The sequence below is a fragment of the Peromyscus maniculatus genome, chromosome 1, assembly GCF_049852395.1.
Source record: "Peromyscus maniculatus bairdii isolate BWxNUB_F1_BW_parent chromosome 1, HU_Pman_BW_mat_3.1, whole genome shotgun sequence".
Taxonomy (NCBI): Eukaryota; Metazoa; Chordata; class Mammalia; order Rodentia; family Cricetidae; genus Peromyscus; species Peromyscus maniculatus.
In genome coordinates this window covers 136,261,233-136,269,029 of record NC_134852.1, presented here as the reverse complement: position 1 = coordinate 136,269,029, position 7,797 = coordinate 136,261,233, and positions in this window count along the sequence as shown.

Genomic DNA, 7,797 nt, shown 5'->3' with positions numbered 1-7,797 from the left:
AAAACCTACTTATGAAAATAAGAAAAATATTCATACATAGACAGAGGAATTTAAAGCAAAACCAACCACACAATTACATTATGAAATTGAAGAGGAGTATCCCAAGATTATTAGAAAACCAACCTTAATTTATCCAGTTACCATACAAGAATGACTACCAGATGACAGGCATCTCCAAGTCTGTATAGAAGCTAACTGAAATCCTGTTGAAATGTTAGATTTGAGGAGATTTAAGGAAGCAATAGTTCCATATAGTATGTATTCACCTTTTGTGAAACAGATGTTAAATTCATGGGCCATTCAGAACAGAAGTATTCCACAAGACTGGAAAGATTTAGCTACAGCAATATTGGAAGCTGGTCCTCAGTTACAATGGAAAACATGGTGGAGAGAGGAAGCTAGGGTCATAGAACAATGAAATAGGGCTAGAGGTATTGAAATTTCCCAAGAACAGCTTCTCCATGTGGGCCAATATGATGTTTATCTAATTATTCTTTGTCAGTTAAATATTGGGAGTCAGATATTGGGGTAAGAACCTGAATGATCAGAGAAGTGAAGATGCCACCAGTGACCACCTCTCTCTTCTGTTCCTCAACCCAAAAGCTTGAGATCCTCTCTCAGCCTCACCTTTCTACTTCCTGTCTCTTATCTGTTCTCAATCTAAGACTTCTATGGTTAATTTTGGTTAGCTAGTGGCTAGTTCTACCCTCTCTGACTCAAAGTAAACTTGTCAGAATGCGATCAAAATATCACACAACATTTCCCCATCCCCTTTTAAAAAAGATTTAATTTATTTATTATGTATACAGTATTCTGTCTGCATGTATGCCTGCAGACCAGAAGAGAGTGCCAGATCTCATTACAGACGGTTGTGAGCCACCATGTGGTTGCCAGGAATTGAACTCAGGACCTCTGGAAGAGCAATCAGATGCTCTTAACCACTGAACCATCTTTTCAGCTTCCCCTTTTGTCTAAATAAAAGGGAAGATTTTAACTAACATAGTAAAACTATATACAATAAGTTACAATAACTATGTGCAAATATATACAGGTAAGAATTACATTAACAATATCCAGCTTATTTGCATTTGGCAAATTCAGAGAAAATATTCCATTATCTATCCTATCTTGGTGAGTCCAAAGTTTTGTACCTAATTTACTTTCTATCCTAACTTGCATCATCAACCCAAAACTATCTTTTTATGCCTCTTAACCTTATACACTTTACATCTCTTTTGTGAGTTTCTTTTCTGAATTTGGTAACAAAGAAAACTATATCTATCTAGTCTTTAATTCCATCAGAGACTGAGAAGGATATAATAATACCTGAGTAAACAGTAAGTGCAGAGCAAACAACTTCCAAAACTAAGAAATGATAAAAACAACTGACTGCCTGGACATTCACCCAAGGTTTCTCTGTAATGTTGGGGCATCCATCTTTGGCCTACAGTCCTAGAATATCTGACAGACTTTTCTGTGAAGCAGTACTTTTGAAGGACTGTCCTGCCTTGTCTTAGCAAAGTTTAGCAGTGACTTTCTTTTGTGTCCTGCCTGTCCAGTTTGAACATGATACTATCAGCAGTCGAGGCAAAGGCAGTTTCTTGCCCAGTGGTTAACTTTTGCCACAAAGAAAGTAAATTCCATATGGAGTTTCTTTTCTTTTTTTTTTTTTCGGTTTTTTTTTTGTTTGTTTGTTTGTTTTGAGACAGGGTTTCTCTGTGTAGCTTTGCGCCTTTCCTGGGACTCACTTGGTAGCCCAGGCTGGCCTCGAACTCACAGAGATCCGCCTGGCTCTGCCTCCCGAGTGCTGGGATTAAAGGCGTGCGCCACCACCGCCCGGCTTTATAATTTATTAATTTTTATTATTTTATGTGCATTGGTGTTCTGCCTGCATACATGCCTGTGCGAGGCTGTCAGATCTTGTAGTTACAGACAGTTGTGAGCTGCCATGTGGGTGCTGGGAATTGAACTCATGACCTCTGGAAGAGCAGTCAGTGCTCTTAACCACTGAGCTATCACTCCAGTCTGGAGTTTCTTAAATGCCCATCATCTTCTCTAAAGTAGTTTGGTGCTGCCAGGAGCAGACATGTCTCATTGTTATTTAAAAAAAAAGCAAAAAACAAAAACCTTATGTTATTAAAACATCTTAAGTATTCTGTAGATCTCTGAAGTGTTTGAACTGTCTACATAAAATATCTGTTTGGCCGGGCGGTGGTGGCGCACGCCTTTAATCCCAGCACTCGGGAGGCAGAGCCAGGCGGATCTTTGTGAGTTCGAGGCCAGCCTGGGCTACCAAGTGAGTTCCAGGAAAGGCGCAAAGCTACACAGAGAAACCCTGTCTCGAAAAACCAAAAAAAAAAAAAAAAAAAAAATATATCTGTTTGACCTTGAAAACATACCTAATATGACTACAAGTTTGATTGTAATAGGTAACTAACTACTAACCTGTATTTCTTTATTATCCTAAATAGTTTGTAATAATAAATTTCAAGGACTAGAAATTTACATTACATTAATAAATAAGCTGCATAAGTACAATACCTTTAACAAGAGTAAAAATGTATATGCAGTATGTTCTAACAAAAATAACCTTAAATTTGTATCAATATACAATATCTTAAACAAGAGTAGAAATTATATATATATACATATATATATATAGTGTAACAAAAATAAGCTCAGATTTTTAACTATATACAAAAATCCATACCAATGTAAAATATTTAAGACTAGTAGTTGTTTTTTTGGTTTAAAGTAGATTCAAGAATCTACTCTTTTATCTTATCATTTTTATATCCCCTTTTTACTTTTCAAAATGAGATCCCTGAATCTGATCTCCTTTGTTTAGCTTTTTTTCCCTGACCATTACCAATAACAACTTGTAACCAACCCCCCTAAATGATGACAGATATCCATAACACACTGAATGACCAAAAGCTATCCACCCCACCTCTTGGGAATGTGGGCAGCATGTTCTCTAGACTACTTCCTGTTGTCTAGGGGGGCAATGGCATCTCCAGGGAACCCTGACAAAATTGAAATAATGGTCAAGTCCTGGGAGAGCTAGCTGTATTAATTATTGCCAATCTCTGTGTAATGGGAAAGAGTAGGGCTTATCTGAAGCCCTGGCTGGTATAGTGCACAAGGCTGGACCATCTCAGGTCCTGAAATTGTCCTGAGCAGTTTGTAGTCCAAAGCTGATCTTTGGATGATGTTTGTCAGCTTAGTGGAAATACCACAATCCAGGCAGAATCGTTGTGGGGCCCCATCATCCTTTTGGAGACTTCAAAGGTCACTGTTAGAAATGGTCATGGTTCACTGCAGAAAACTTAAACATTTTAAATTTCATATGCAGCAGATCTTGGAGAGGTTAAAGGACCATAATTCGTTAAGTATATCCAGAGCACAAAAAACTTAATTCCTAGTTTCCTGATAGAAACTCAAACCCAAAATCATGTACAGGATGCTAGATTAAGCTAGATTAATTTAGAATTAGTACTCTGTATGATCATTAATTTAAGCAAGTTTAAATACATGTACATATATTAATTTTATAAATCTTGAGATAATATTTAAGATTTATTTATTTATTATGTATACAGTGTTATGCCTGTACACCAGAAGGGGGCACCAGATCTCATTACAGATGGTTGTGAGTAACCATGTGGTTGCTGGGAATTGAACTCAGGACCTCTGGAAGAACAGCCAGTGCTCTTAACCTCTGAGCTGTCTCTCCAGCCCGAGATAATAATTATACCTTAAGAAAAGTTTTAAAGAGTCAAAATAGAACCAAAGGATTATGAGATTAGTAGCAATAGAATAGTTCCTTAATTTTGGTTTTCTTCTGTCCCATATCAGGTGGCTCTTCTGATATGAGACAGAGATTTTGGATTTTTCTTTAACAAGTATGCTTGGGTTTACAGGAGGAGAGAGCCACACTCCAACTCCAAAGCCAGCTTTAATTTTTAATTGAACTGGGACTACAAAAAGATCATTTTCCTAAACATTTGGGAAGATTAATGAAATTTTATCCTGTTGGATAGTAGAAAAAAACTGAATTAAATCAGCCTGTATACTTTAAAGATGTGTTGGCCTCAGAATGGAAATCAGGATATGTGTTACAATCGGAAGAGGTTTTTCTTTTGTTTCCACAGGAGAAGAAAAGCTATGTATACCATCAAGATTGATAAAGATTAGATTTGAACTGGAGAGACCTCTTAATTAGGAGAGGTGATAGTTCATCAAACTGCATGGCTATTCTGTATTAACTTATAAGACTAACAAATGTCTTTCTTTGATCAGAAATAACCTGCCAAAAAGGAAACTCTCCAAAGTTAGGGTTGGTGCAGGGTTTTGTTTTTGTCTTTCCAGGAGAATAAAAGCATCTAACTAAAGAATCTGAAGACCACAATGAGACAAAGGAGACATCTGGAGAAAAGGGACGAATTACCCAGAGAAAATGTCCTAAGAAAAGGAATAAATTGATCTAACGGTATAGCACATTTCCAACAGGATACCACTTCATAAACCTTTGTTTCTGCTGTTCTCTACAGACATGTTAGGCAGATGGCTTTTATGTAATCCCAACTCAATTAAAAACTAAAGCTGGCTTTGGAGTTGGAGTGTGGCTCTCTCCTTCTGTAAACCCAAGTATGCTTGTTAAGAGACAATCCTAAGTCTCTGTTTCATGTCAGAAGAGCCACCTAGTATATATGGGACAGAGGAAAAACCAAAATTAAGGGACTATTCTATTGTCACTAATCTCATAATCCTTTGGATTTATTTTGACTCTTTAAAACTTTTTTTAAGGTATAAATAGTATCTCAAAATTTATAAGATTAATATATGTACATATATTTAAACTTGCTGTTGTGATATAAATGGTCATATAAAGTACCCACTAATTCTAGATTTAGGCTTCTTCTAGCTTCCTGTATGTGACTTCAGGCTTGAATCTGAAGCAAGTAATTAGGAATTAAGTCTGTGTATCCTGGCTGTACTTAGTAGATTATAGTCCTTTAACCTCTTTGAGATCTGTTGCATATGGCATTTAAAATGTTTAAATTTCTGCAGTGAACCATGAACATTCCTGACAGCAATGTTTGAAGTCTTCAAAAAGAAGATGGGGCCCCACAAGGATGTCTACCTGGATTGTGGTAATGCCACTAAGCTGACAAATACCACCCAAAGATCAGCTTTGGACTACAACTACTCTGGACAATTTCAAGGCAGTTAGCTAAGATGGTCCAGCCTCACAGATTACTCTAGCTAGGACTTCAGATAAGCCTTGCATTATCCCATCACACTGAGGCTGGACAATAGCTCCCTCTACCAGGACTTGACCTTTATCTTAATTTTCTCAGGGTCCCCTGAATATGCCATTGCCCCCAAACAACCAGAAGTAACTTTAAGAACACAACACCCACATTCCCAAGAGGTCGGGTGAATGTTTTTTGGTTGATAGATGAGTTATGAATGTTTAGCATCATTTAAGGGGTTCTATTGCAAGTTGTTATTGGTCATGGTCAGGGAGGAAATTAAACAATGAAAGTTAGATTCAAGGACCTCTTTCTGAAAAAAAAAAAGTGTGGGGGATATAGGAATGATAGGATAAATAGGCAGCTTATTAAATCTACTTTAAACTAAAAAGTGCCTATTAATCTCAAATATTTTACATTGATATTGATTTTTGTATTTTGATACAAATTTAAGGTTATTTTTGTTAGAACATATTCTATATATGTTTCTGTTATGGAATATTTAAGACGTGTTACATTTGCTTATTTGTTTAGTGATGCTAAGATATGTTGCATTCTTTTATGTTGCATTTATTTAACTCTGTAAAGCTGTGTTACTTTGCCTAAAACATCTGATTGGTCTAATAAAGAGCTGGATGCCCAGTAGTTAGGCAAGAGTGAGAAATAGGCAGGGTTTCCAGGCAGAGAAAATAAATAGGAGGAGAAAACTAGGCTCAAGAGAACAAGAAGAGGGAGGATCAAGAAAAGAAGTAGAGGAGGACGCCACGGGCCAATCACCCAGCCACCCAGCCAAACAGCCAGCCTAGGAAAAGGAAGAAAAGAAAGATACATAGAATAAAGAAAGGTAAAATGCCCAGAGGCAAAAATGTAGTTAAAGGGAAATGGGATAATTTAAGTTAGAAAAGCTGGCTAGAAACAAGCCAAGCTAAGACCAGGCATTCATAAGTAAGAATTAAGTCTCTGTGTATTTATTTGGGAGCTGGGCAGCAGGCCCCCAAAGAGCAAAGAGTAAAAACAAAACAAACAAAAAAACAATTACATGTTTCTACTCTTGTTTAAGATATTTTTGGCCGGGCAGTGGTGGCGCACGCCTTTAATCCCAGCACTTGGGAGGCAGAGCCAGGTGGATCTCTGTAAGTTCGAGGCCAGCCTGGTCTACAGAGTGAGTTCCAGGAAAGGCGCAAAGCTACACAGAGAAATCCTGTCTCGAAAAACAGCAACAACAACAACAAAAAGATATTTTTGTATGTTGATACAAATTTAAGGTTATTTTTGTTATACTGTATTATATGTTTTATTTTCTTGTTTAAGATATTGTACCTAGCCAGGCGGTGGTGGCACACGCCTTTAATCCCAGCACTCTGGAGGCAGAGGCAGGAAGATCTCTGTGAGTTCAAGGCCAACCTGGTCTACAGAGCGAGATCCAGGACAAGCAACAAAACTATAGAGAAACTCTGTCTCAACAAACAAACAAACAAACAAAAATGATATTGTACCTATGCAGCTCATTTAAAAATATAATGTAAAGTTCTAGTCCTTGAAGGCTACTTAGTGAAAGACCCCAGCCCTTCAGGCTTACATCCCCAAGCCTCAGGAAAAGAGAAACTTCAAGCACCAGGAAATGAGAAACTAAAAATCTAGTTCCAAAAGCAACCTGACTTAGCCATTGTTCAATCTCCCCTGCAACCATATAACAATGTAAAAAGATTTCTGTTAAGAGATGTGCTCAACTGTGACTGGGATAGTTGCAGGTGTTCCAGGAAGGACTACTGTGACATTTGTGTAAACTCCACTCCTGCCCTGATACCCCCTTGAGGTTTCAGGAAGAATGTACCTGTTGACGTAACTGTACCCCCTTTGTGATCACTCTGTACCCAGACCATGATCTTGTGAAACGAAATTGTATGGGAATTGTAATCTTGTGGGTTTTGTGGGTTTTTCCTTTATAAGCCCTTATGGGGCTGCAGTAAGATGTGGCTCTTGCTCTTAGGAGCAGGGTTTGCCCTTCTATATAGAAGCTTAAATAAATCCTCCTGCTATTGCATCAACTGGACTGGAGTCTGGGTTCTTGGGGTGCCCACTTGAGACCCTAAATTTTGGGGTCCAGCACTTAGGATAATAAAGAAATACAGGTTAGTAGTTAGTCATCTATAACAACCAAACTTATAATCACATAGGTATATTTTCAAGGTCAATCATATTTTAAATAGATAAATGGTCTTCAAATAATTCTGAGACCTACAGAATATAGTATTTTTGTTGTTGTTTTCAAGACAGGGTTTTGGTGCCTGTCCTGAATCTCAGTCTGTAGACCAGGCTGGCCTCGAACTCACAGAGATCGGTCTGCCTCTGCCTCCTGAGTGCTGGGATTAAAGGCATGCACCACCACTGCCCAGCCAGAATATGGTATTTTAATGTTTTAATAACATAGAAGGGCTTTTCATGACAGTGAGACATGTCTGCTCTTGGCAGCACCAATTTACCCCAAAAGAGGATGATGGTCATCAAAAAACCTCCATGAAGAGTTTACTTTCATTTG